A 24,561-nucleotide genomic window follows, 5' to 3' on the forward strand; every position below is an offset into this window, starting at 1 on the left:
GGCACACAAGTTATTTTTCCAAATCATGTCCCTTTAAAGACGGACTTCTTTCTAAAATGAGGTATATTCCCCTGATGCTTCTAATAAGAAGATATTTAACATAATTTTAAAACTATGTCTTTCGTTCATAAATACAGATTCTACTGAATAAAGGCAGTCATAAGTATAATACTCTACTGAAGAGACCAGTATAATAGGTTGAGAAAAATATTTTACTTAAGAAGTGATCCAGAAGACATGGGATGGTATTTCTACATCTGTAAAATAGCAATAAAATTGCTTATTAAAAAAATTATGTCACAAGGTTGCATTAGAAAAATACAAACTCCAACCACTGAGTTAGAGTATATATACATACATATCTGAATCACTTTGCTGTACACCTGAAACTAACACAACATAGTAAATCAACTAAATTTCAATTAAAAAAAAAAGGTAATGTTGTGAGGTGATGAATGTGCTAACCTTACTGTAGTAATCATTTCACAATATATATGTATATCAAATCATCATGTCATACTCATATACCTTAAATTTACACAATGTTATATGTCAATTATATCTCGATAAAGCTGGAAAAAACAAAGGTACAGTAACTATTAAAAAAAGAAAATATTATAAATCTTGATAATATAAAAAATAATAAGTAATATAATTTATTACCACAAGCAAGTAAAGATCACAATATAAACCTAAATTATAGAAGGAAAAAAAAGAAGAAACATGGAGGATATTGCATAATCAAGAAACAAAGAAAACATCAAACCAGGAACAAGGGTTGCATCCCCGGAGACCCACCTGTACCTCCAAGCTCTCTTCCAAGTAAAGGCTTTCTGCCTTGGTCTTACAGAGCCTCTGCCTCCTGGGGCTTTAAGAGAGACATACTTTGATATTCCTTGGATTTGCTCCAAAGGTCACCAAATTTGGCAGATATTCTTCAGTCTTTTGGCCTACAGCCATTTCCTACTTTTAGTAAAGTTTTCCCCCACTGTTAGTAATTTTTTTTTTTTTTCATCTCCACCGTTTCAGGGAAAAGAAAAGACACTTATACTCAAAGTCCTTTAACAGAACCCTGCACCTCCCAACTTGCTCTAAGTTTCTTACTGTTTTCTACATGCTTTAGTTTTCCTGTCTGTCCTCTGTCTCCCTCTAACTGCCTCTTCCCTTTCAAATCTCCTGGTGCTTAAATCACTGGTCTGCTGAGCCAACTTGCACCTCCTGCAGGAGACAGCTGGGTGTATTTCTTCCCATCTCCGGTCACAGTGGGAGTATTTACACCACAGCAATCAGCAGACAATACAAAACAAGCTTCTTCTCCCTCCCCCTTCTCGGAGCCAGCTGTTAAACATTTACCAGCACACTACTGGAAAGGTCTGTGAATTTACAAAACAGCCTTTTCGAATGGTAAAGTAAGGATATAAAAATTTTTACTGAGAACGAGAAAAGGCTTATATTTTAGCTTTTTTTTTTTTAATTAGTTGGTACAGACAGCTTTATATACTTGACACTGCCAGGTAAGCAACCTCAACAAGATACACCAGTGTTACTACAATGAAATACTATAGGAGCAGTGAACACGAATAAAGGTTGTGTTTCCAAAGTAAATGCCACCCTTTCCAATTGCCTTTAATATACTTCTATAGCATCTTTCCTCCTAGTAGGTCTTAATGGTATATTAAATCTATTTATGATTATCTAGAAATTTAAGAAAGGATTAGCATATTCTTTTACTGCGACGTGATAAACAAGAAAACGTTTAGGTTCAGGCAGATCTGCCTCCTTCCGTTCTTCCTCTCCCCCAAATCCCAAAAACACACAAAAATCACATTTCTTGCATCCTTTTTTTCCCAAAAGTCTATGGATCGAAGACCAAAACAACAGTGCCTTTGGTCCTCCCAACCTTGTTAAAGAGAAAGTTTAAAGCCCACAACCCAGTAAACTCACGGCAGTCAGCTCACTGTTCCAGGGAACAAAGGACAAATTAGCAGAGAACATTACTTTAAAACATAGTAATGACATTCTAACAAACACTGCCAATTCAGTCCACATGCATCATCCACCTAGGAAATCATGAAACAAAAAGATCTGACAAAAACAAAAAAAGGAGCACTCTGTGAAGAAATAAACAACAAAAACTATCACATGAACTTATGCACTCAACAATGTTCCTCTAACTCTTCATGCTAGCTGCGTTCAACATCTTTTACTGCATTACTGATTATCAGTATTAAGTCAGTCTATCAATATGATTAGGGCTATTGAATCGTATCTTATTAATAATTATCAGTAAAAAGTAAAAAAGGTAGTTATCTTTAAAGTTAGAACAGAATCCACAGAACAATAAAAATGCTTCCTAAGTTCTTTTGTCTAAAATTTATTCTACTCCAAGAAAAATAAAATAGACAACACATGGCATAAGCAATGTCAGATATTATTCAAGAAAGATAACCTTATTTTTGTCTTACCATTTCGAGTCAATAAAGTAAAATTCATTTCACAGAACTTGATTTGTAAACTGGCAGTGCTCTGTGCTGTAATTCAAATTTCCCTATCATCACCTGTCAGACACCAGTGATCAGGGGCTCCTGGTTTGTAGTTAAGCTGGACAGCAACAGGTTGGGATCGGACACACCGGAGTTGCCATCAGAGTTATTTAATTTTGGACAAGTTACTTAACCTCCGTATGGTTTAGATTTCTCATCTCTAAAAGAGGAACAAAAATCACCACTACACAGGTTAATGAAATTTTTTAAATAAGAAAATCTACATAAAACTCTTAACGTATCATCTGGTATACAGTAAGTACTCAATAAACTGGGATAATAACTTATTACTGTCACTATCTAGTATCATTGCTTTCACATAATATGCCAACCACTCAGCTGCTTTGGAATCACAGTAATTTCGACCAGAGCTCCTCAAACTTTTACATGCACACAAATCACCTGGGGATTTTGTTGAAAAATGCAGACTGTGATTTGAGAGGTTGGCTGTGGGGCCTGAGACCCTATATTTTAACAGGCTCCCAGGTGATGCTGCTGCGGCTGGTCCCGGGGTCATGCTTTGAATATCAAGGATTTGGACCACCTGGATATTCCCCCAACCATCACCACGACTCCCCCCGCCCCCCAGGCATAGCTGGCTGAAAACCCAAACATTGAGTCCGCAATCCAACATTACCTTCCCTATAAAAATAGAACTCTTCCTTTAAAATTGGTAAAAGCTATGAACCACTTGAGATAATTGCTAAATATAGAATACAATTATAAGAAAGGCAAGGAATGGCTTCACTCGGGAAAAGAACTTGGATTTTTGAATCAGACAGGTCTGGGTTCAAACCTTAGCCCCATTACACATATTAGCTGTTAATGTGTCTCTGGACTGATCATAGACCTCCTTATAAATTTCAGATTCCTTACGTGTAAAATGGGGATAATAGCATCTATCTGAAAAATATAAGACATCTCAAATAACAGCTGTCTCAAAATAGTTAATATTTATATGTATGTCCCACAGCCTGATGCATAGTAGGTGCCAAGAACATGGGGGCTGCCTTTCTGCTCCAGGCTGCGTTGTTTTAACTACTCACTAACATGACATGACTTTCCTTCTGCTTTCACTCAACTTAGGCCTCTCTTCTCTCCAGCGAACTATCTGAAGACCTGCCACTACTGAAACTCTTTTTCATGCTATTTCAAGCCGCCAGCATTAGTAATTTCCCAAGAGAAAGAACCTTATTTCCTCGTATATTCTACTAATCCTCGAGACCCACAGTCTAGAAGAAAACTATTTGTTTTCCACATGGCTTCTCTCTGTTCTAAATCCTGGCAGGCTCTTTCTTCCTGCACAGACACAAAAAGGAAAGGGACAGGAGTCATCAGTTATCTCTTTCTCTGTCTCTGAAAGAGCTTGGAGATATCTTTTTCAATCAGGGAAACTTATTGTGGGAAACCAGCCACTCACTCCAAGATAACTCTCTGTATTCTTTTTCAGTTCCAAAAACTGAAATTGATTTTATTTCTTAAGGAAGCGCTAACACACACACACACACACACACACACACACACACACACACACACACACACACACCAGTTTTGTTGTGGTTTCCTGTCCCCAAGCAAAAATGATATGATGCCAGAAACATCAGTTGCCCAATTTAACTCTGTTCCCTCATTGATTCGACATGTTATTTAAATCCTGAGTGCCTGCCATGCACCCAGTACTGTGTCAGATGCCAGGTGTACACTGGTGAGTAAACAGACGTGGTCCATGCCCTTGAGAATCTAACTACCCCGACCCTCACTAATCTTATTCCTGAAACCAGGACGTATTTCCAGAGCTAGTTCTGGTATCTAAAACCTAGCCACAGGCTGCACCTAAATAAGAACAAAATAATGCCATTTGCAGCATCATGGATGCAACCAGAGATTATCATACCAAGTGAAGTAAGTCAGAAAGAGAAAGACAAATACCATATGATATCACTTATATGTGGAATCTAAAACATGACACAAATGAACTTATCTGCAAAACAGTAACAGACTCACAGACATAGAGAACAGACTGGTGGTTGCCAAGGGGAACTGGGGGAGGGATGGACCGGGAGGTTGCGGTTAGCAGATGTAAGCCTCTATATAGAGAATGGATAAACAACAAGGTCCTACTGTATAGCACAGGGAACTATATTCAATATCTATGATAAATCATAATGGAAAAGAATATAAAAAAAGAATTTATATATTTATAAATATAATTGAATCCCTTTGTTGTACAGCAGAAATTAACACAACATTGTAAATCAACTATACTTCAATAAAATATATCTATAGATATAGATAGATAGATAGATAGATAGATAGATAGATACCCCAGTAGAACTGTTAGAGATCCACCCTGGCCACAATTTACTGATCAGATGAAGCCCATCACAGCACCACCAGATAAACCTGCAAATGAAGGTGTTCTCTATTTTGCCACCGAACAGCAGCCCTTCCAGCCCACCACACTGTCCTGGCTGGATTGGAGTAGCAGTCCCTTGGAGACACAATCCATAGCAGCTTTAGTGCAGGTAGATGTTCACCTGTTCTTCCCCAAGCTGCCCACCTCTGCTCCCTAACCCTGAGCAACTAACCAGGCCTAACATCCATCAGAAGCTTTCTGAAGTTCACCAGCACACCGAACAGCAAACAGTTGTAATAGTTCACCAGCCACATAAGTTATGTTTAATATCATGCTGCCTATTTGCAGCTATATTAATATTTAAAAATGGAAATAGGGATGCTGGGCAAGATGAAGCCAGTTTCATTCACCATCTTCTGCTAAACCTTTCGTCAAGCTGCACTCTCTCCGTGAGAAGGCTCACCTTATATAGAAAGGGCACTGCTTATAGAATCATCTTGATTAAGAATTCATATAATGTGTAAAGCATCTGAAAAATGTAATCAGAATATGTGGAAATTATGTGATCAGATAATCAGTAAAAACTTCAGATGCAGATTAATTTATTGTTAACATTGATGAGTCTTGCTGATGTCTATGAATTGCTTTTACAGAGGCCCGTGAATTAAAAGGAAGATCCCTCTTCATTACATGAAAACACAGAGTCTCAACATGTATGTTAAACTGGGAGATGAAAAGATCCCTTCTGCTTTTCTCACCATAATCAAAATATAGCCCTAAATTAATGATGGCGAGCATATATATATATATGCTCTTGATATATATATATAAAGAGAATGTTATCCTACTAACAAAGAAAGGGACACCATTCCAATGATCTCCAGTATGTCCTTGAAAGAGACCTAAGATTCTCTAAAGTTTCAAACCACTAGGTATGTGTCAAGGTTGAAGCAAAGCTTAATTTAAGGCCATTTTCTAAGTATTAATAGTTTGGTTTAAAACTCAGGGGTAACTAGACCTTCTTCTGTAGATAATAACTTTGGTAAAAACTACCCATAGTCCTTTCCACAAAGCAACCTGAAAGGATCGTCTAGGGACCAGATGAACTAGCGAGTGACTTTAGGGTTAGTAATTCAGACAATACCGTTGTCTGCATTGGCTGAACTGTTAGAGGCCTGAATTCATCTCAACATCCTCCGCTTCACTTTCCCTAATTCTGAAGATAGCACCATATCTTCATATTTTAGACAAGTGATTCCCAGAGTGTAACACGGAATCAAGAAAGCTGGCTCTCCATCTCTCTCTCTCTCTCACACACACACACACACACACACACCCCTTGTGATAACATCAAAGAGAGCCTCAGGACTTCCTGGTGGCACAGTGGTTAAGAATCCGCCTGCCAATGCAGGGGACAAGGGTTCGAGCCCTGGTCCCGGAAGATCCCACGTGCTGCAGAACAACTAAGCCCGTGAGCCCCAGCTACTGAGCCTGCGCTCTAGAGCCCGCGTGCCACAACTACTGAAGCCTGCGCGCCTAGAGCCTATGCTCCACAACAAGAGAAGCCACCGCAATGAGAAGCCTGCGCACCGCAAAGAAGAATAGCCCCCACTCACGCAACTAGAGAAAGCCCGCGTGCAGCAACGAAGACCCAATGCAGCCAAAAATAAATAAATATATATTAAAAAAAAAGAGAGAGACAGCCTCAACTTTGTCTTCAAACTCACTCTAACCTTTGCTTTTCTCTCTCCTCTTTCTCTCTCTCAGTACAGTGAAGGCAGGTCTCTGCCTTGGGTTTCAGCAGGCATTGTCATCTACTTAGGACTGAATGACACTATTTGGTTTTCGTTTTTTAATTTTTATTGGCTATCTCTACTATTTGTGGCACAGGATAGTTTTCCATTTAAGGTAATGATTGAAGATTTCCTTTTTAAATACATTTATATTTGCAGTTAAATAAAAGTGGAAAACATGAAATAATAATAGAAGGAGAATACAATCATGGCAAAAAGCATGAAGGTGGTATGTGAATGACTGATACTTGGGGAATGCTGTAGGGTACCGATTAAAATGGCTTGGGTTTGAATCTTAGCTTTGCAACTCCCTTGCTGTGTAACTTTAGGCAAGTTACTTAAGATCTCTGTGCCTTGGTTTCCTCATTTGTAAAATAGTGGTAATGATGGTATCTATTTCAAAGGGTTATTGTGAGGATAAAGGGGTTATTACAAGTAAAACACTAAAATGGTACACGGCATATAGCAAGAATTCCATATAAATTAGTTATTACTAGTGAAATTACTAGTATTTTATAAACACATCTGGGTAAATAATGATCTATTCAAACTCGATCCTCTGGCCTGTGAATTACAAGATAAGGTAGAGATTTCTTCATGAGATCTTGTATAGGTGAAAGGAAAAGCTCCTTCTGTTTTCCTATAATTAAAAATGCAGCCAATTAAGGAGTGTTTTAAACCCATGTGATCCCCTGGAAGCCAGAAAATCAAATGCAGTGTCTTGAATTCCATTATAGTTTCCTTTCCTCTCCACTTAAAGATCCCAATATTTCAATATACTAAGAGTTAAAAAAGAGGCTGCCATTCCTTATCCATATGACACCAACCAAAATGTAATTACAACCAGGCACGTGGATCCTCCAACCAACATTTTAACATTCTGCATCATTATGCAGCATCCCAAGAACTGCTCTCTTTTCATAAATATTGCTCCAATAAATGACTTTTTGTTTAAATTATAACCACTCTACATGCAATGACTTTTTAAAAATCTGCTTGAATATTGCTATGATCTGAATGTTTGTGTCCCCCCAATATTCATGAAATACCAAAGATGTCGGTATTAGGAGGTAGGGCGTTTGGTAGGTGCTTAGGTCCTGAGGGTGGAGGATAGGATTACTGCTCTTATAAAAGAGGTTCCAGAGAGCTCCTGAGCCCTTTCTACCATGTGAGGATACAAGGAATGTCTGCACCAGGAAGAGGACCCTCACTGGACCCTGCTGGCACCCTGATCTCAGACTTCCAGCCTCCAGAACTGTGAGAAATAAACGTCTGTTGTTTATAAACCACCATGTTCGTGGTATGTTGTTATAGCAGCCTGAACGGACTAAGACAAATAGAAAAGCAAATGGACATCACTTATCTTTTTCTTCATATGATTTTCTCTGACCTTGGCTTCCAGGGGAATTCCTCCCTTTGTTCATGTAGTTTAGAGTGACTCCCTTGAGTGAATCATAAAATGTAGTGGGAGAATCACTCTCAATTAACGTCCTGTGCCTTCTTCACCCACTCCATCCAGTTCAAGGGGCATTTTGGACTAAAATGGGGAAGAACAGAGCACACTGCTCTGTGACACTAGATTAGCAACCCACACAGTTCAGCCGAGCTCTGAGTTCACTCTCTGCAGCTAATACGGCTTCTTGAACAATGAACTTGAGTGAGTTGTCCCACCTAATCTCACAACTTATCATCTACACTAGAACCCAACTAGTCTTAAAAAAAGAAGAAAAAACGAAAAGAAAAAGAAAGGACCCTGTAACTAATGTGAAGGAAAATGCTTAACAATGAAATTAATGCTGATTGCAAATGTAACCTTCAAGATGCACAGAACCCAGTAATCCCTCAAAGAACAGAGAATACAATCTGATTGCTTTTGAATGTCAAATGTACCTGCAAGAAATAGGTATGTAAATTGTCAGGGCAGGCTCTGTACTAAGAGTCCAAACTTAATTTTAAAAACCTAAGTCATGTTCCCATCCCTCTCAATTCTGTCAAAATTAGACCTTTATTTCTCTCATTTTTAAGTGACTCACACTTCAGAGGCAATTCTTCAGCCTGACTGTGAGATAGGACCAGCCGCCTGGTGCCTGGGTGCAAACCTCGGGTCTGCATCACCTTGGTTTGTTACTTAACCTTTTCATGCCTCAGTAGCATTAACTATGAATGGGATCATCAGAGCACGTATCTCACAGGTTTGTGGAGAAATACACCCAGCACAGGGTTAGTACCACGTCAGCGTTAGGTATTATGAGCAATGGTCGTATGTGACTTTCAGATAATTTCTTGAATACACTGAGACAGGGATCACCATGCACCCTTTTAATGGATGAGGTGACTGCACGTTTCAGAGGGTTGTAACATGCCCAACATTACAGAATGTATCGTCAAGAAGTAGCATCAGATCTGCCCCTCTGCAACACCTGAAACAAACTGAAGATTAAGAACAAAAGGACCCATGGCAGAGCCCACCTACTCCAAAGTCTTATCCACCAGCTGGTGACTGAGCTTTGGGAACTTCAACACAGTGAGGCAGGCAAAGACAACTGATTTAATCCCATTTTGACTGGGTGTGTTAGGTGAAAAGAGCGAAGGAGAAAAGTACAGAAAGGATCAGGTATCCTACAGGTTAAACTTCTCCTCCCTGGGACACTAGCGGATTGATTGTTGAAATGGCTCCGTTTCTCTCCTTCTTTAGCTCTCCACACCCTTTGCAATATGACCTTACGGCTCCTTTCAATAAAAGATGGAGCCTGTATCCCCAACTTATTCTGGGTCAATCCTGTGATTTGTTTTGGCAGAAGTTAGGCTGTGTTAATTCAGAACCTTGGCCTCAAGGGGCTTCATGCACTTCTACTCTTTCTCTTGGACCATTGACCACCGTGAGAAACTTGGGACAGCCAGCTGCAGATGAAGAGACCACGTGGAGGAAATCCCAGGGTCCCAACCGACGTCCTCTGAGACCAGCCAGCCCCCAGCTGCACCCAAACAAGTGATCACAGATGTGCTCCCAGTGACCCCAGCCAAGGCCACAAGAACCACCCAGCCAACCCATGAATTTGTGAGCAATAATAAAAGTGTATCATTTTAAGGTACTGAACTTTGAGGTGGGTTTTACCCAGCAATAGGTAACTGATACAGACATGTGTCTCTTTCAACCCCTATGCTGGGCATGAAGGTTTCCCCTACAATGAGCACCTACAGGTAAATATTTAGCAAACTAGTTCCTCCTTGAGGTATTAACAAGCTTTAGGGGCGGCGGGGAGTAGAGGAGGTGGTGATCAAATAAATGTGGGAAATGTAGGTCCCAGACACCGGTAAGGGCTGGCACAGTGCATGGCACACAACAGTTGATCAATATTTATTGAATGATATGAAGAAAGTGTGCTTTTCAAATACTATTTTCTCCAGAAAAGGGGGCCAGAGTCAAGCACATTTCGGAGCTCTGTATGTTCTGATGCACATCAGCCCACTAAAGATGCTGAGGATTATGCGGATGACACACACCAACAAAAGTCACCTTTTAATGTTAACTCCGACATGTCTAAATTTTTGGTGAAGGCATTTGTACTGCAGTCCAAAATGTAGCACAAATTGCTTGTCATTACTCAATATCCATTCTCTTCATCATCAGTAAGACAGCTTCAAGTGTGCTCAACTAAACACTACATTTCCTGGCTCTCTTGCAGCTAGGTCTGATCATGTGACCACATACTGGCCAATGAAATATAAATGGAAGTGTTCTATGGAATTTCCAGGAAGGCTGCAGGAACTGAGGGAGCTGCCTCCACAAAGAGGTCACCCTTCTGTTGCCCATCTGGACTGCAGACATGGTGGCCAAAACTAAACTGGCCTCAGAGTGACCTTGAAAATGGAAGCCACAGGATTAGGAGGATGGGACAGAAAGATAGGAGCCTGGACTCTTGACAATACTGTGAAATCACGGAGGGCCTAACTCTGAATTTTTTTGCATGAATTTTCACTGTTATATTATATTTTACGTCACAGTCACTTTACATTTTTGCTATAGATGGCCCAAACCATCCTAACTGATATATCCAAGAAATAGAGATCCTCAGAACACACTTTTAGAAATCCCTGACTTTACAGCTTCCTAGACTTCTCATTAGTACCATACACCCAATTTTGAAAAAGTATTTTTTTTCTACAGAAAAAGAGGCATTACTTCTATTCAGATGTAAAGAAATGTGACCTAACTTGCTGTTCTCCAACAACAATGATGAACACCCACTTTCCTAAACACCCACCTTGCTTGTGGGGCTTTAGATGATTATAATAATCATTTCTTGATGAAAAGCAGAGAGCCAAATATTAGGAAGTAAAACTACCTAGTGAATTCTACCCATGCACTTACCCCCCTCCCCGTCCCTGCCCGGCTCACTGCATCACTCAGTGAATGAAAACGTACCTGGCTTCCCATCATGACTTTCCCACGTGGCTCCTCTTTAAACATCCAATTACAAAGAAATTTATTTGTTACAGCTTTTTCCTCAGGGAAATCCAGAAATTAAATCACTTCGCCAACAGGGCCAGGAAAACAAATCATTTGTGTTGTGGCTGAGCCATAAGGCTCGCTTCTTAAACACAAGCAGAGTCTGCCCAGCTTTGCTCTCACAGAACCATTTGGGAGACGAGTTTTATGGCAGCAGCTGAAATGTTTCTACCAAAACAACACCTACACTGTGCTAGAGTTATTTTCAGAGGAGAAGGTTTCCCCTACTGCTGTTTAAATTGTGAAAATGTGTAGTTGAAAGCGTAGGCGCATGTGAGTCTGGGGCTGCAGCCCTGGTGGGGGAACTTAGCTGCCACTCCTTGAATGGGTGACCTCGGGTGGATCATTTAACCTCCTTGACCTCGGGTCCTCACCGTTAAGCGGGAATCTCAGCACCCAGAGAGTTGTCCTGAGAACTGATGAGATAATGCATGCTTAGCCCCATGGCTACATCATAAGTGTTCAAAAAGCAAGGGCCGTATTAATGCCTATCGAATTTGATGCTAAATACCTGAATACCTCGGAAAATAAAGATATAAGAACCTATGGGGGACTTCCCTGGTGGCGCAGTGGTTAAGAACCCGCCTGCCAATGCAGGGTACATGGGTTCGAGCCCTGGTCCAGGAAGATCCCACATGCCGTGGAGCAACTGGGCCCGTGCGCCACAGCTACTGAGCCTGTGCTCTAGAGCCTGTGAGCCACAACTACTGAAGCTCACATGCCTAGAGCCCGTGCTCCATGACAAGAGAAGCCACCACAATGAGAAGCCTGCACACCACAACAAAGAGTAGCCCACACTCTCCGCAACTAGAGAAAAGCCCACACGCGGCAATGAAGACCCAATGCAGCCAAAAGTAAATAAATTAAATTTATTAACAAAAAAAGAACCTATGGGTAAGCCATATTTAAAGATACCACATTAACATTAGTATAAAAATATAAATGTGTTTAATAGTGTATGTGTAGAAGCCACAGCACCTTAGTTAACCACAGACCACTTATGCAGCTTTTCCTGGACTCTCTAGGATGGGGTCATGGAGAGGAAGTCAGGAAAAACTCTCCAAATACCTAACTAGGTATCATAAAGTCCACTTATTGGACTTCTATATTTAATCCATCAATAATGATACCTACTATTGTTGAGACTTCACCAAGTACTAGGCACCAAGCAACACACTTCTCATGGATTAGCCATTTATCTTTCACAACTGCACACGTGGAAACGTGTGATGGACACGGTGATGCAATGACCAGACCCCTCCGGGGACTGAAGAACTGATTCCCCTGCTACTCCGAGAGCTGTAGCATAATGTAAAAAACTGCCCTCAACTGAAGAAAGCTGCTCCGCCCAAGGTCAAGCACCACCCCCTGTCAGCGGCCTCCAGTAGTCAACATCAGTGAATAAAGGCCCGACCCGCTTTAGAGCTCCCTGCGGGGTTGACTGAGGCTGCTGTTAAGACTGCATCGCAGCCCAGCTTCTCCCCCTGCCCAATCCCACATCCTTCCTTTCCCCTCCATAGGTGTTGCCCTTAAGAGACAGCATAGGTACTGCAATTACTTTCATCTTTCAGATGAAAAGAGTGAGTCTCAGAAAGGTTAAGAAAGTTGCCCAGTCACACAGCCAATGAGTGGTCTGGCTGGGATTGGAACCCACACATTGTGCTGCCGGAGCCCAGGCTCTAGATTATTCCGCTCTAGTGCTCAGTCAGGTTTGCATATTTATGTCCAATAAAGTAAACTGGTTAAGCTGGCTGGTGTCCTCAGAGTAGATGGCAAGAAGCAAATCAGAATGAGAGAGAGCTGCAAGAGAAGGCAACCTCTGTTATCCGTCAAAGACAATCAGAAAACAGAAACTACTCCAGACCTTTCAAGCCAAGAGCATGGTTACAGAGTGATGGAATGGCTGAGAGGCCACAGAGGGAACAGGGAGGCAGCCCAGAGACCAGCACCCGTGGAGAACTGCTAGCTTGCCTAGGCAGGAGGGATGATGGAAGGAAGAGGTGTTATCAGAGCCCAGAGACTGGGGACAACCAGCGAGACTAGAACAGGATAGGCTGCTGTGGAAAAAGGAGAAGTTTGGTGGGAGCAGAAGCTATGGAAGAGACACAGCTGTTCCTAGAGATACCAAAGAAAGCAGAAAGGGGCCCGGAGAGATACCCTTACGTCTCCCCTTGGACACCAGAGGGCAAGAGAGCCTGGGAAATGTGGTTCCTTGCAACATGGAGAGGAACAGGAAACAGTCAAGAATGGATCTGAGAACAAATCTATCTGAGCAGCCCCAAAATGCAGCTAATCAACTGACAATAAGGAAGTATGGAGAAACACTCTGAAAATAAAATACAAAAATTTAAAAAGTCAGACTTCCCTAGCGGTCCAGTAGTTAGGACTCCACGCTCCCACTGCAGGGGGCCTGGGTTCCATCGATCCCTGGTGGGGGAACTAAGATCCCTCAAGCCTCCTGGCGCCGCCAAAAAACAAAAAAAAAGAAAGAATTTAAAAAGTATGTTTGTCAAAACTCAGTTTGATGGCAAGTAGTCCAACATACTCCAGCAGTCCTTAAGCAAACACAAATAATAACAATAGAAAATGCCTTTCACTACATGGCTCTTTACAAGGCACGTTGCTGTATTACCACACAGTTCAATAACTGATGTCTAAATGGGTGCGAAGTTTCCGTTGTTTTCTGTTTAGTAAATCAGGGGAATATACGTAATATTTGTGGAAGTATTTCCATCATAAAAATATCTAGTTTATTTGATAATGCTTAACTGGGTAAAATTTCATGAGCAAAATTTGATTTATATAGAATAAATTGTTCCCCACCCCTGTCGGCTAAATTAGGTGTTAATGTAGCTCCTATTCTGGAAGGCTAGATCTGCCTTCATGATTCTATCTGCTGTTTGACAAAGTAAGAGCTAGAATACAAATTCTTTCCTCTCTTCTTGGAAGTCCTCTGCAGCAGAAATCCTTGGGAGTGTGGAGGGAGCGGAGGAGAGGAAACCCCGAAAACAAAAACATATCACCAAGGATTTCCCGTCAGTGCTTGCTTCAGCAGCACAGATACTAAAACGAGAACAATACAAAGGTTAGCATGGCCCCTGTGCAAAGACCACGTGCCAATTTGTGAAGCAGTCCTCATTTTGCTTTCCTTTTCTAATGTTCACAGGTGGGGAAACAAAGGCTGTAGTAAATGAAATGACTTACCCAACCAAGGGCCCTTCCCACTTCAAACCACACCTCAGTTTTCCTCCGAAAAAAAAAAAAAAAAAACCTCCAGTCACAGTATTCAGCAACTCAAATTTTAACTATCTACTTTGTCCTTCCAAAGACATCTATCATCTATTTTAAAAATTACTTTTATTATAGTCCCTCCAGAAGGAATGTGATTTGTTCATATACAATGATTGCAAACACAATTTCAGTCCCTTCCACCACCTCCCCTTCACCCCAAACACAGTTTCTTTGAGGTTATTAAAACGCAATGAGATTGAGAGAACATCTGGGTTCCAGGTTCAGCTTGGCTTCTAGCTAGCTGAGTGGTTTTAGGCTGGCCAGTTAACCTCTCTGGGCCTCTGTTTATTCATTTCCAACATAATGCAACTAGAACTAGCTGATGACCACAATCCTTTCAGCCCTGAAATGATTCCACAGAAAGATAATAGAAGTCCTGTGGGGAACCAGATGAACTCTCTCTCACTTGACCTGGCCCAGACATCTATCTGTGAGATTGCTTATCAGAACTAAAAGTACAGCCTGTGGCCATGGCATACTGAAAAGTCTGACCTCATTCCTCACTCTCAGTTGACTGTGATCTCAACAGGCAATTCTCAAGTTGGGTTCCAGGGTTCTGACTGCAAACAGAGCCTGAGTCTTCTCCTTCCCTGTATCTACATTCTGCTATGTAACTTTGCAGCATCCTCCTACTCTGACTGGCCTGTGACTCCTTTGACCAATGAGATATTAACACGATACAAGCAAATGCTGAAAAATACATGCACTGCTGGCTCCGCTCTCATTCTTGCTCCTCTGTCATGGCCAGGAGAACATGCTAGGTCTAGCGTGCCTCAGAATGAAAGCCATATATAGCAGAGACAAGTGACCCCAGTCTTCCTAGCTAAAGCTATCCTAGATCATCCAACAGCCAGCTGAACTCCCGGACATGTGAGCAAACCCAGCCCAGATCAGAAGAGCTGCCTGCCCAATCCACACCTGACCAGAGAGAGACACGTGAGTGAGATTAGCTGGAATCAGCCAAGTCCAGATCAAGATCAGCTGAACCCCCCAAACTTGCAAGCTAAATACATTTTTATTATTGTATTCCACTGAGATGTTATAGTTGCTTGTTATGCAGCATTACTGTGGCAATAGATAACAAGCTCTCAGCCAGACTATAATGTCTATTTCCAGAGTGAAGCTTCCTTAGTGGTGAAACAAGTGTGGCACACGCTGCATGCCTTAATCATAAAGGTTCACAACAGACATGAATGCTTTCAAGGCTCTAAGAAGTCCCACAGAAAATAAATTTAACCTTGTCTAACTCATGTTTTCCTTAACCTATTTTACCAGGGACCCCCAAGTATGATTCGCTAATCAAAGTCTCCCCCAACCTTACATCCCAAGTCTGGGTTTAGCCTCTACCCAATCTTTTTGGGGTTAAGCCATGTATTTTATTGTCTCTTCCAAGGCACTTAGTGGACCCTTCAAAAACAAACAAATAAACAAAACAAAAAACTTAAAAGTATTTTGAAACTATGAAAGCTTATATTGTTTATAACCGAAGTCTAATTAGAAATAAAGGGGAACATTCTGCACATATCCAAAACCCATACATAGCCTCAGTCTAATTCGAACTTTCTCTATTAAAACTTGAAGAAAAGCCTAAGGCTGACCTTGCCATTCCCTCCTTAACATTCTTGACAGGCAACCCACTGCAATCTTCTTGTGGTTCACAGCCTTTGATGATCAGGGTCTTTGATTATCCATCTCCTCTCCCGCTATTCTTCCTTCCCAATTCCATCAAATGGCCATGAGCTAAACTCTCCAGAATTTGGTCCTATTTGATGTGAACGTGAATTATGCAGCTTTGAAATAAGATGATGTTAAAAACATTAATATGGTCTCACATTAATTTGAATGTTAAATCCACCCAAAATGTTAAAATTCTTCAAGAATTGTAGTTTCGAAGCTGGCCCAGCCGAGGGAACGCTAAGCTCTGTTTACGGAGTGGCCACAGGGTGGCGCCATATTAGCTGATTAAAGGAAATAGCCACCATCTTTTGTCAGAATTATTCTTCAATTAGGGAAGTTCTGAATTTGCAAGGACTTCAGAAACACAACTCTTCTTCTGGAAACTCTTCTTCACCTCTTAACCATACCCAAGACCAAACACACAGTGTTCATCCAGCCAAACTTCAATTCATCCTTCCTGTATCAGTTGAGACAGTACTTCTTCCCTGAAACTTTCCCTGAAACCCCTAAAAACAGGTGATAACATCCTCCCATGATTGAATTTGCCTGATTTTAACATTTTTCCACTATAAATGCCTATCATTTGGTCTACTCTCCTTCATGGGAGAGAGCCTAGCTTGCCTGGTTCATAGTATATGATCAACGAATATAAGATGGGTTCGTTTGTGGACAGATGGAACGGATGGATAGATGAATGGATGGATGGATGGATATATGGATGGATGGGTGGATGTATGGATGGATGGGTGGATGGATGGATGGATGGATGGACAGATGTATGGATCGATGGATGGATGGATAGATGGATGGGTGGATGGATGGAGGGATGGAGAAATCAACAAACAGGATGGGCCACTGAATAAAACATGACTGATTTTTGCTGTATATTCTCTCCTTATCCCCTCCCCTGTCCAACATCAAGGAAAGATAATTACAAGCACTAGGTAACAGCAGAGGAAACAGAAAAAAAGAACCTTGATAATCTTATCAGTTGGATAAGAGAGATATTATGAATTTAGAATTAAAACACAGACTTTTTGAAGTGAGGGCACTTGTCAAAAATACAATAGACAATCAGGAAAAAAAAATGGTAGGACACAGTAGTGTCTTTCTTTTCCTAATCAAAGAAACTCTGCTGAAAATACACCTTTTATTTTTTGGATATAAACATTTTAACTCATTTGTTGAAAGCGAAGGACTCCCTCCAAGAACTGTGCTATGTAATGAATGTGACCTCTTCGATGGAAAAAAGAAAGATGTAGGAAGGACTTTAGAGCTCCATGGGGTCAGATTTCCTGCTTCTCATCACAAAACTCACCAGAGAAATATTTTTGTTTCTCATTCACTTTCACCTTGGACACCAAAGTTGACTCTCTTGGTTACGCCATGAGTTGTCCTTTTCAATTAGGACAGAAATGAGTTCAAACACAGATAAGACAATTTAAAACCAAAAAAGGTTTGTCTCTGATGTTTCTTTCTTCTCGAATGCCTTTTGACCCCAGACCAAACACCCAGTATATCTCTGGCACTTTTAGGCAGAGATAGGAAAATAGCTCTGCCATTGACTTAAACATCCTGCCAAATGACGCCAGGCAATAGCCTTAGGGAATGTCACATGGACACGAACTTTGGGCTATGTGTGTGTACAGCCTCGTTCTCTTGGCTTTAATTTTATTTGAACTTTCTTTTGACCCTTTATAGACAGTGCATTTGAAAACAAGGGCTGTACAGTGTTTTCACCAGCCAGAAAAACCCCAAACAATTTTCTATGGATTGTTTTAACCCTCGAGTTAAGCAAAGGCATAATCTGCTGCTGCTGTTCTCCAGGTCGCTGTGTGCTATATTTCCCTACTGTCTGAACTCCCTTAAAAAGCCCCACCTAAAAATATAAATAAGAACCTGGCCCTTTAGTCATATCATCAACAAACCACATGAATGTTGGCAGCAGGGGACACCATCACTGGTTCTCCCAAATCTCAACCTTCAAGATGCGGTAACAGCCCAGCTCCTTGGAGCTGCTCTGTCCTTCAGAAGCTTGTTAAACTTTCAAGAATTCATTCGGGCCTCCTACAGCCTATTTTTCTGCATGCATTCCTTCCAAAGACATATGCATCCCCTGGGAAGAGATGAAAGTGATACCAAATAAAACAAAAGCAAACTTCAGAGGGACCTCTCAAGTAAATGCTCCCAAATAAAGAACAATTTCTGCACATTGTTCTTCCCTTTCTCTCTTTAACCCCCCTCAGTCTCTCAAGGTTGTTTATTTTCTTTATTTATAAAAAGCACCCACCAGGTAACAAAATCAAGATCCCTTTTGCGGAAGGAAGCCCAGGCAGCTGTTTCCCAGAGACCATGAACCATTGTCACCAGGTCTCCCAGAGGCACAACTGAATCCACCCTATGCTTCTTGCCTATGCTGTTCCTTACTTGGCCATGAACAGTTGCAGTCAGCCCCAGCAATTTCTGCACCCTGTATAGTATAATCTCCTAAAACATCAGCTGAGAGTTTAGGGGCCAAATTTTAAAATAGCATCCAATTAATAATCCTAGTAATAATGAAAGAATTGCCAAACTGCTATGTTAATTCTGAAGCACAAGTGGAAGCTCAGCTAAATGAAGCAAAACTATTCCTCCACACCCCTCCCCACATCACCATTTAAAGGTTCCACTTAGTAATGGAAATTTCCGGAACTAGATAATGCAACATGTTAGCATTTTTACTTTTTAGGTTCTATTCACTTATTCAACATTCACTGAGTGCTGACTATCCCTGGATATGAAGATAAAAATTATTGACAGCTGATCTCAAAGATGTCACAAAAATGCCACTCGAAAAAGAAGCTTCTAACAGAATTTTGTTCATTCACCTAACAAGTGATCACTGAGTCCCTGGCGCTGTGCAGGCACTGAGGCTGCCACGGTGAGTGATACAGACAGAAATCCCTGCTCTCATGGAACCTCCCTTCTGGAGGGGCAGACTGGCACACAGATAAGTAAACAGTCTGGGTATTAGAAGACACTAAAGGCTGTGGAGGGAAAAGGGTAAAGTAGGGCAGCAAGCCCAGAGTGAAAGTCAGGGGGACGGCCATGTTACACAGGAGGGTAAAGAAAGGCCCGACTGGCAAAGATTTGAAGGAGGCGAGGGAACAAGTCCTACAGACACTGGGAAGAAGAGTGTTCCAAGCAAAGGGAGAACGTGCAAAGGTCCTGGGGGCAGTGTGCCTATGTGTGTGAGGAGCAGCAGTTGGCAAGGGTGGCAGCACAGAGTGAGCGAGGGAAAGCAGTGACAGATGAAGGGGCTGGGCCAGGCCCCTTAGGCCCTTTGAAGGGCTTCAGCTTATGTTCTGAATGAGGTAGGAAGCCACTGCAGGCCAGAAGCAGAGCCACAGGATCTGACTTACACGAAAAGGATCACCTGGGCTGCTGTGTGGAGCTGAGACTGCAGGTGGCTGAGGACATAAGCAAGACCAGCCAGATGGCCACTGCAGCACTTGGGCAGAGGACAGTGGTGAGTGGACCAGAGGTAGTGAGAAAGGTGATACAAACTGGTAAACTGGGGATGTTTTCTATAGCAACAAATAACTTACTGATCGACTACACGTCTGTATTTGAAGGTTATACAAGTTCTTTATTTTCCTACTTAAATGCCCAGTAAAACTCCAAATTTGTGTTCATTGGGTTTATTTAGTTCACCAGGTTCTGATGATGCGTTAATTTATATCCCCAGCCTTTATCTTTCTACTGACCCCCAGTTATCCACCATTGCTTTAAGATACCTCGCTCCTCTGGTCCACTCCACCTTGGCATCCATTCCCAACCTTGGTCCTGGTGATCGTGGAACTAAGTTTCCATTCACCCAGGTTTCATATCCCTTTGTTTCTTCCTTTGTCTTCTCCACTGTGAATCCAGACATGGAACTACCAGTTCTTCCTCTGAACCCTATTTTTTTGGTAAGAGTACAGTATTGTCCGTTTTTTATTTTATTGAAGTATAGTTGATTTACAATGTTTCAGGTGTACTGCAAAGTGCTTCAGTTATACATACATATATATGTGTGTATACAGATGTGTGTGTGTGTGTATATATATATATATATATTCTTTTTCAGATTCTTTTCCATTGTAGGTTATTACAAGATGTTGAATATAGTTCCCTGTGCTTTACAGTAGGTCCTTGTTATCTATTTTATATATAGTAGTATACTACAGTATATATAGTATCTGCTAATCCCAAACTCCTAATTTATCCTTCTCTCCTTTTCCCCTTTGGTAACCATAAGTTTGTTTCCTATGTCTGTGAATCTGTTTCTGTTTTGCAAATAAGTTGATTTGTATCATTTTTTGTAGATTTCACATATAAGTGATATCATACAATATTTGTCTTTTTCTGACTTACTTCACTTAGTATGATAATCTCCAGGTCCATCAATATTGGTGCAAATGACATTATTTCATTCTTTTTTATACCTGAATAATATTCCACTATATATATGTACCACATCTTCTTTATCCATTCATCCGTTGATGGACATTTAGGTTGCTTCCATGTCTTGGCTATTGTGAATAGTGCTGCTATGAACACTAGGGTACATGTATCTTTTTGAATTAGAGTTTTCTTCTTTTCTGGATATATGCCCAGGAGTGGGATTGCTGGATCATATGGTAGTTCTATTTTTAGTTTTTTAAGGAACCTCCATACTGTTCTCCACAGTGGCTGCACCAATTTACATTCCCACCAACAATGCAGGAGGTGAACCCTATTTTGTACACTTCCCTCCCTCTCAGTTTCTCCTGCCACCACTGTGGTGTCAGCCACTACAACCTTCCAGACAGTCTCACTGGCTCCAACCTCTCCCTCATCAAAACCCCCTTGCTAATTGTGATCGAAATAACATTCTGAAAGCAGAGGTTTTATGATGTGACTTCTCCTGCTTGCAAGCATTCAGCGCCTGCAACCTGGCCTCCAAGGGTCTCACCCAAAGGCTAGGGGTCTCTTCATAGCCCTCCATTCTCTAACTTCTCATCCCTACCCTACAAGGCCTTCACTCCCTCTGGAGTGTGAAAAGGGCCTTCTTGCTCTTTCTCTCACTTTAACTTTCACACATGGGGCTTTCTCAGCCTGTAAAGCCCTTTCTCTCTCTCCCTTCTGTGCAAACTTTCCTAAATCAACTCATCCATGGGGACTAGCTCAAATTATGCTCTCCCTATAAAAACACCCCGTAACTACTCCAGCCCCTATTCAGGTCCTGTTATGGCCCTCTTTATCTCTCTCATTATTAGGACATCATGGCACAGGTGCATGCCATATTTCTTGGGTAGGTACAAACTTCATGGTCATGGACCAACTTGTATTTCTTTACACCATTCACTGAGATACAAAATTCAATACATATTTACTGAATTAAATTATTTCAGTGAAACAGATTAACTGAAACAATGTTACCCTCCATCTTAGTCTCTGAAAGTGTGGAATTGAAAACCTCTAGAATTCAAAAGGATACAGAATCTTTGAATAAAACAGAATCTGAGTTATTTCTTACTCTATTTCTCTTCTGTCATTTTTATTCTTTGACTCACTTTGTTTTTAGATAGTGTGCAACAGAAGAATTGGACAAAAAGTTACGGCTGGGGTTATCTCAAGATTATGCTCCCACATATCACATCCCAAATTGTAATCTAACTGATATTTGACTTACAAACAAGACACTGGCCTAATGGGAGAGTAAGCAGGAATGGAATGCACAGCTCTGGCCCCACAAAGTTTGGCCATCACTGAGATCTCTGAGTACAGAACTGGGGCCACATGGTGCTAGAAGCAAAAAGAAAAAGAAGTTGGCTTTTAACCAGGCACTTATGAATCAATTTCGAGGCAGGAATTCCTGCTACATGTCAGAAACTACCACACAGCCTCCACCAGTATGCCTTAACAATAGGACTTCACTGACTCCTAAATCACCATGGGGGGGGGGCGGGGGGGCACTCCCTGAGAAATGCTGTCCTTGTAGTCCCCAAAACAGGCTGCTCTTAACTTCTCTCATCAAGACAAAGATTCTCTCCACTTACTCCTTCTTCAGGGCAACTACCTCCAATTTCTAATTCATGCAAACAAATAGCTGCCAGCACCTAACCTGAGCCAGGCACAGTCATTGATGCCCTAAGGACAGACACACGTGCCTTTGCCTCTAAAGCTCACAGTGGGAGGCAGATGGTGATCAAGCAGACACACAGGCACACAATTACAAACTCTGATTAGTGTGATGAAGGAAACTGAGATGGAACAGGGCATGAGACTTAATCCAAAGGGTTCCACACTCCCCTGAGGAAGTGACACTTGAGCTGAGATTTGAAGACTAAGTTAGAAGTTAAATGACAGATGGGGAGAGAGAAGAGAGGCTTCTTGTCCAGGGCCATGGAAGGACAGAGGGCAGGAGGGAGAACAGTGCACAGGAGTAACTTAAAAAAGAAAACAAAGCAGGGAGGGGATGACTCAAGAAGTCAGAAGGCAGGTCAAGCAGAACTTTGTGGAACATAGAAAGAAAAGAACTCTCTAGCCTCGGAGGGACGGGCAGGACCTGACAATTCCTTCAAATCCTCCTAATGTTCTCATGTGCCATTGCCTACTCTGACCGCAGTTCCCGTGACATAACCCATCCCACCTCAGCCCTTCAAAGAAAATCCTCAGTAGCACAAGACTTGGCCCTCTCAACCCACTGATGAGTGGACAGCCAGCAACCAATATGAGTGTCTCTTGGAAGCATCTGAACTTGGGAGCATTTGAACCTGGGAGCTCTGCAGACACAGAGGCTATAGCCAGTTGGTGATGAACACTGAACTAAAAAGCTTCCATGCAGTAGGGCCTGAGGGACACGTTGGTCATATTGAGTCCCATACAAAAGAAAAAGAAAAGTATTTGTAAATTGTTCATCACTCTTCCCAAGTCTGTTTCCCCTCTCTGGGAAGCCAGCCCTGTGACTGCTTTGACCAACAGAACGCAGTGGGAATGGTCACCCAGGATTTCTGAGTCCTGGCCTTCAGGGCTCCGGTAACTTCTGCTTTTGCACGTATGTAACGCTCCCTCTTGTCATCCGGCCCCCAGACTGAGAGAAGCCCAAGCCACATGGACAGGGGCCTCATGGAAGAGCACTCAGGTGTTCCATTGGCATCCCAGATGGACTCCCATTCTACAGCCAGCATCAACTGCCTGCCATGTGGGAGTGTCAGGGTGAGTATTCGACTCATTTGAGCCCCCAGATAACTAAAGCCCCAGCAACACCATGTGAAGCAGAAGAACCACCCAGCTGAGCCCAGTCAGCCTCCTGAGGGATACTAAACAGTGGTGGTTGTTTAAAGCCAATAAGTTTTGAGGTAGTTAAAGCAAGAGACAACTAAAGCAGAAATAGAGCAAGGTAGCAAATAAAATTAGGAAAGAATAAAGCAGACATGCAGCCCCTGAATGACAGGGGAGTTCAAGCTTAATTCTGGGCTTTCCCACTCTAGTTCCATGACACTTGATCAGACTTTGTTCCTGTCTCTGTAATCCACAAACCTCAACTTCTTGACATTAAATGGCCTTTAACATGACCAGCTTAAGGGCTTTCTGTTCATAAGGGCTTTAGCTATAATACCCCCGTATTACAGTCACCGTTTTGTTCGTGCCTCTGCAGAGGAATTCTTATTTATCAGTGTCCCATGAAGTAACCAGCACTCGTTACTGGTTCACTGTCTACAACTATGGAATTGATAAAACAGTCTTCACCAATTCCCTGCCTTGGGATATCAAGATTACTAATCCTAAAGGTTTAGGAACAAGAATAATTAGAAGGGATAAGGCTCAAGTATCTCTTATGGCAGGGGTGTCAGATATGTTCTACTAAATGGGTGATCGTGAAATATGGATGCTAACATAATCATTAGTAATTGAAAAGGTAATCCACCATATTTCCATATTTTAGGTAATTCTAAAGTGATACAAGGTAATTCTGTCATGGTAAATTTGGTGTAAGGGCGCACAAATCTGAGCAAAGGTACGTATTGATAGAAGACACCAATGGCTCTATCTCCCTCCTTTGAGACGCTCATGAATTAGAAACATGCATTGCTCAGTATTTAGAACATGTGCTCCATGAGGTCTAGCAATATGCTAACAAACACCCAAAGATTCTTAACTACATTGTTTTTGTTTTGTCTTCATACCTAATATGTTTAGAGTATATGTGCCATCTATATTATTTTAAGTGATTAGATTACTATTCTATCTCTTGGCCTCAAGTCCAGGCACTCCTCCAAAGGCTACCAGCATTTTGGCCAAATCATCATATGCCTCATTGATTCTCCAACCCATGAGGAAATTCCACACCTTCTCCCATACCATCTCCCCTTCTCTCCCTGGGAA

At 41.6% G+C, this 24,561-nt stretch overlaps 1 protein-coding gene and 1 non-coding gene across 9 annotated transcripts in view; one reads left to right on the top strand and one right to left on the bottom strand.

Moving 5' to 3' along the window:
- Window positions 1-24,561, bottom strand: part of PLCB4 (phospholipase C beta 4) — a 414,289-nt gene that overhangs the window by 313,726 nt on the left and 76,002 nt on the right. The gene's annotated exons all lie outside the window — the stretch shown is intronic.
- LOC114237229 (U6 spliceosomal RNA) lies at window positions 14,242-14,345 on the top strand. The gene has a single exon (XR_003622936.1). It is a non-coding gene; the product is annotated as a U6 spliceosomal RNA (small nuclear RNA).

This window comes from Balaenoptera acutorostrata, chromosome 15, assembly GCF_949987535.1.
Source record: "Balaenoptera acutorostrata chromosome 15, mBalAcu1.1, whole genome shotgun sequence".
Classification (NCBI taxonomy): domain Eukaryota; kingdom Metazoa; phylum Chordata; class Mammalia; order Artiodactyla; family Balaenopteridae; genus Balaenoptera; species Balaenoptera acutorostrata.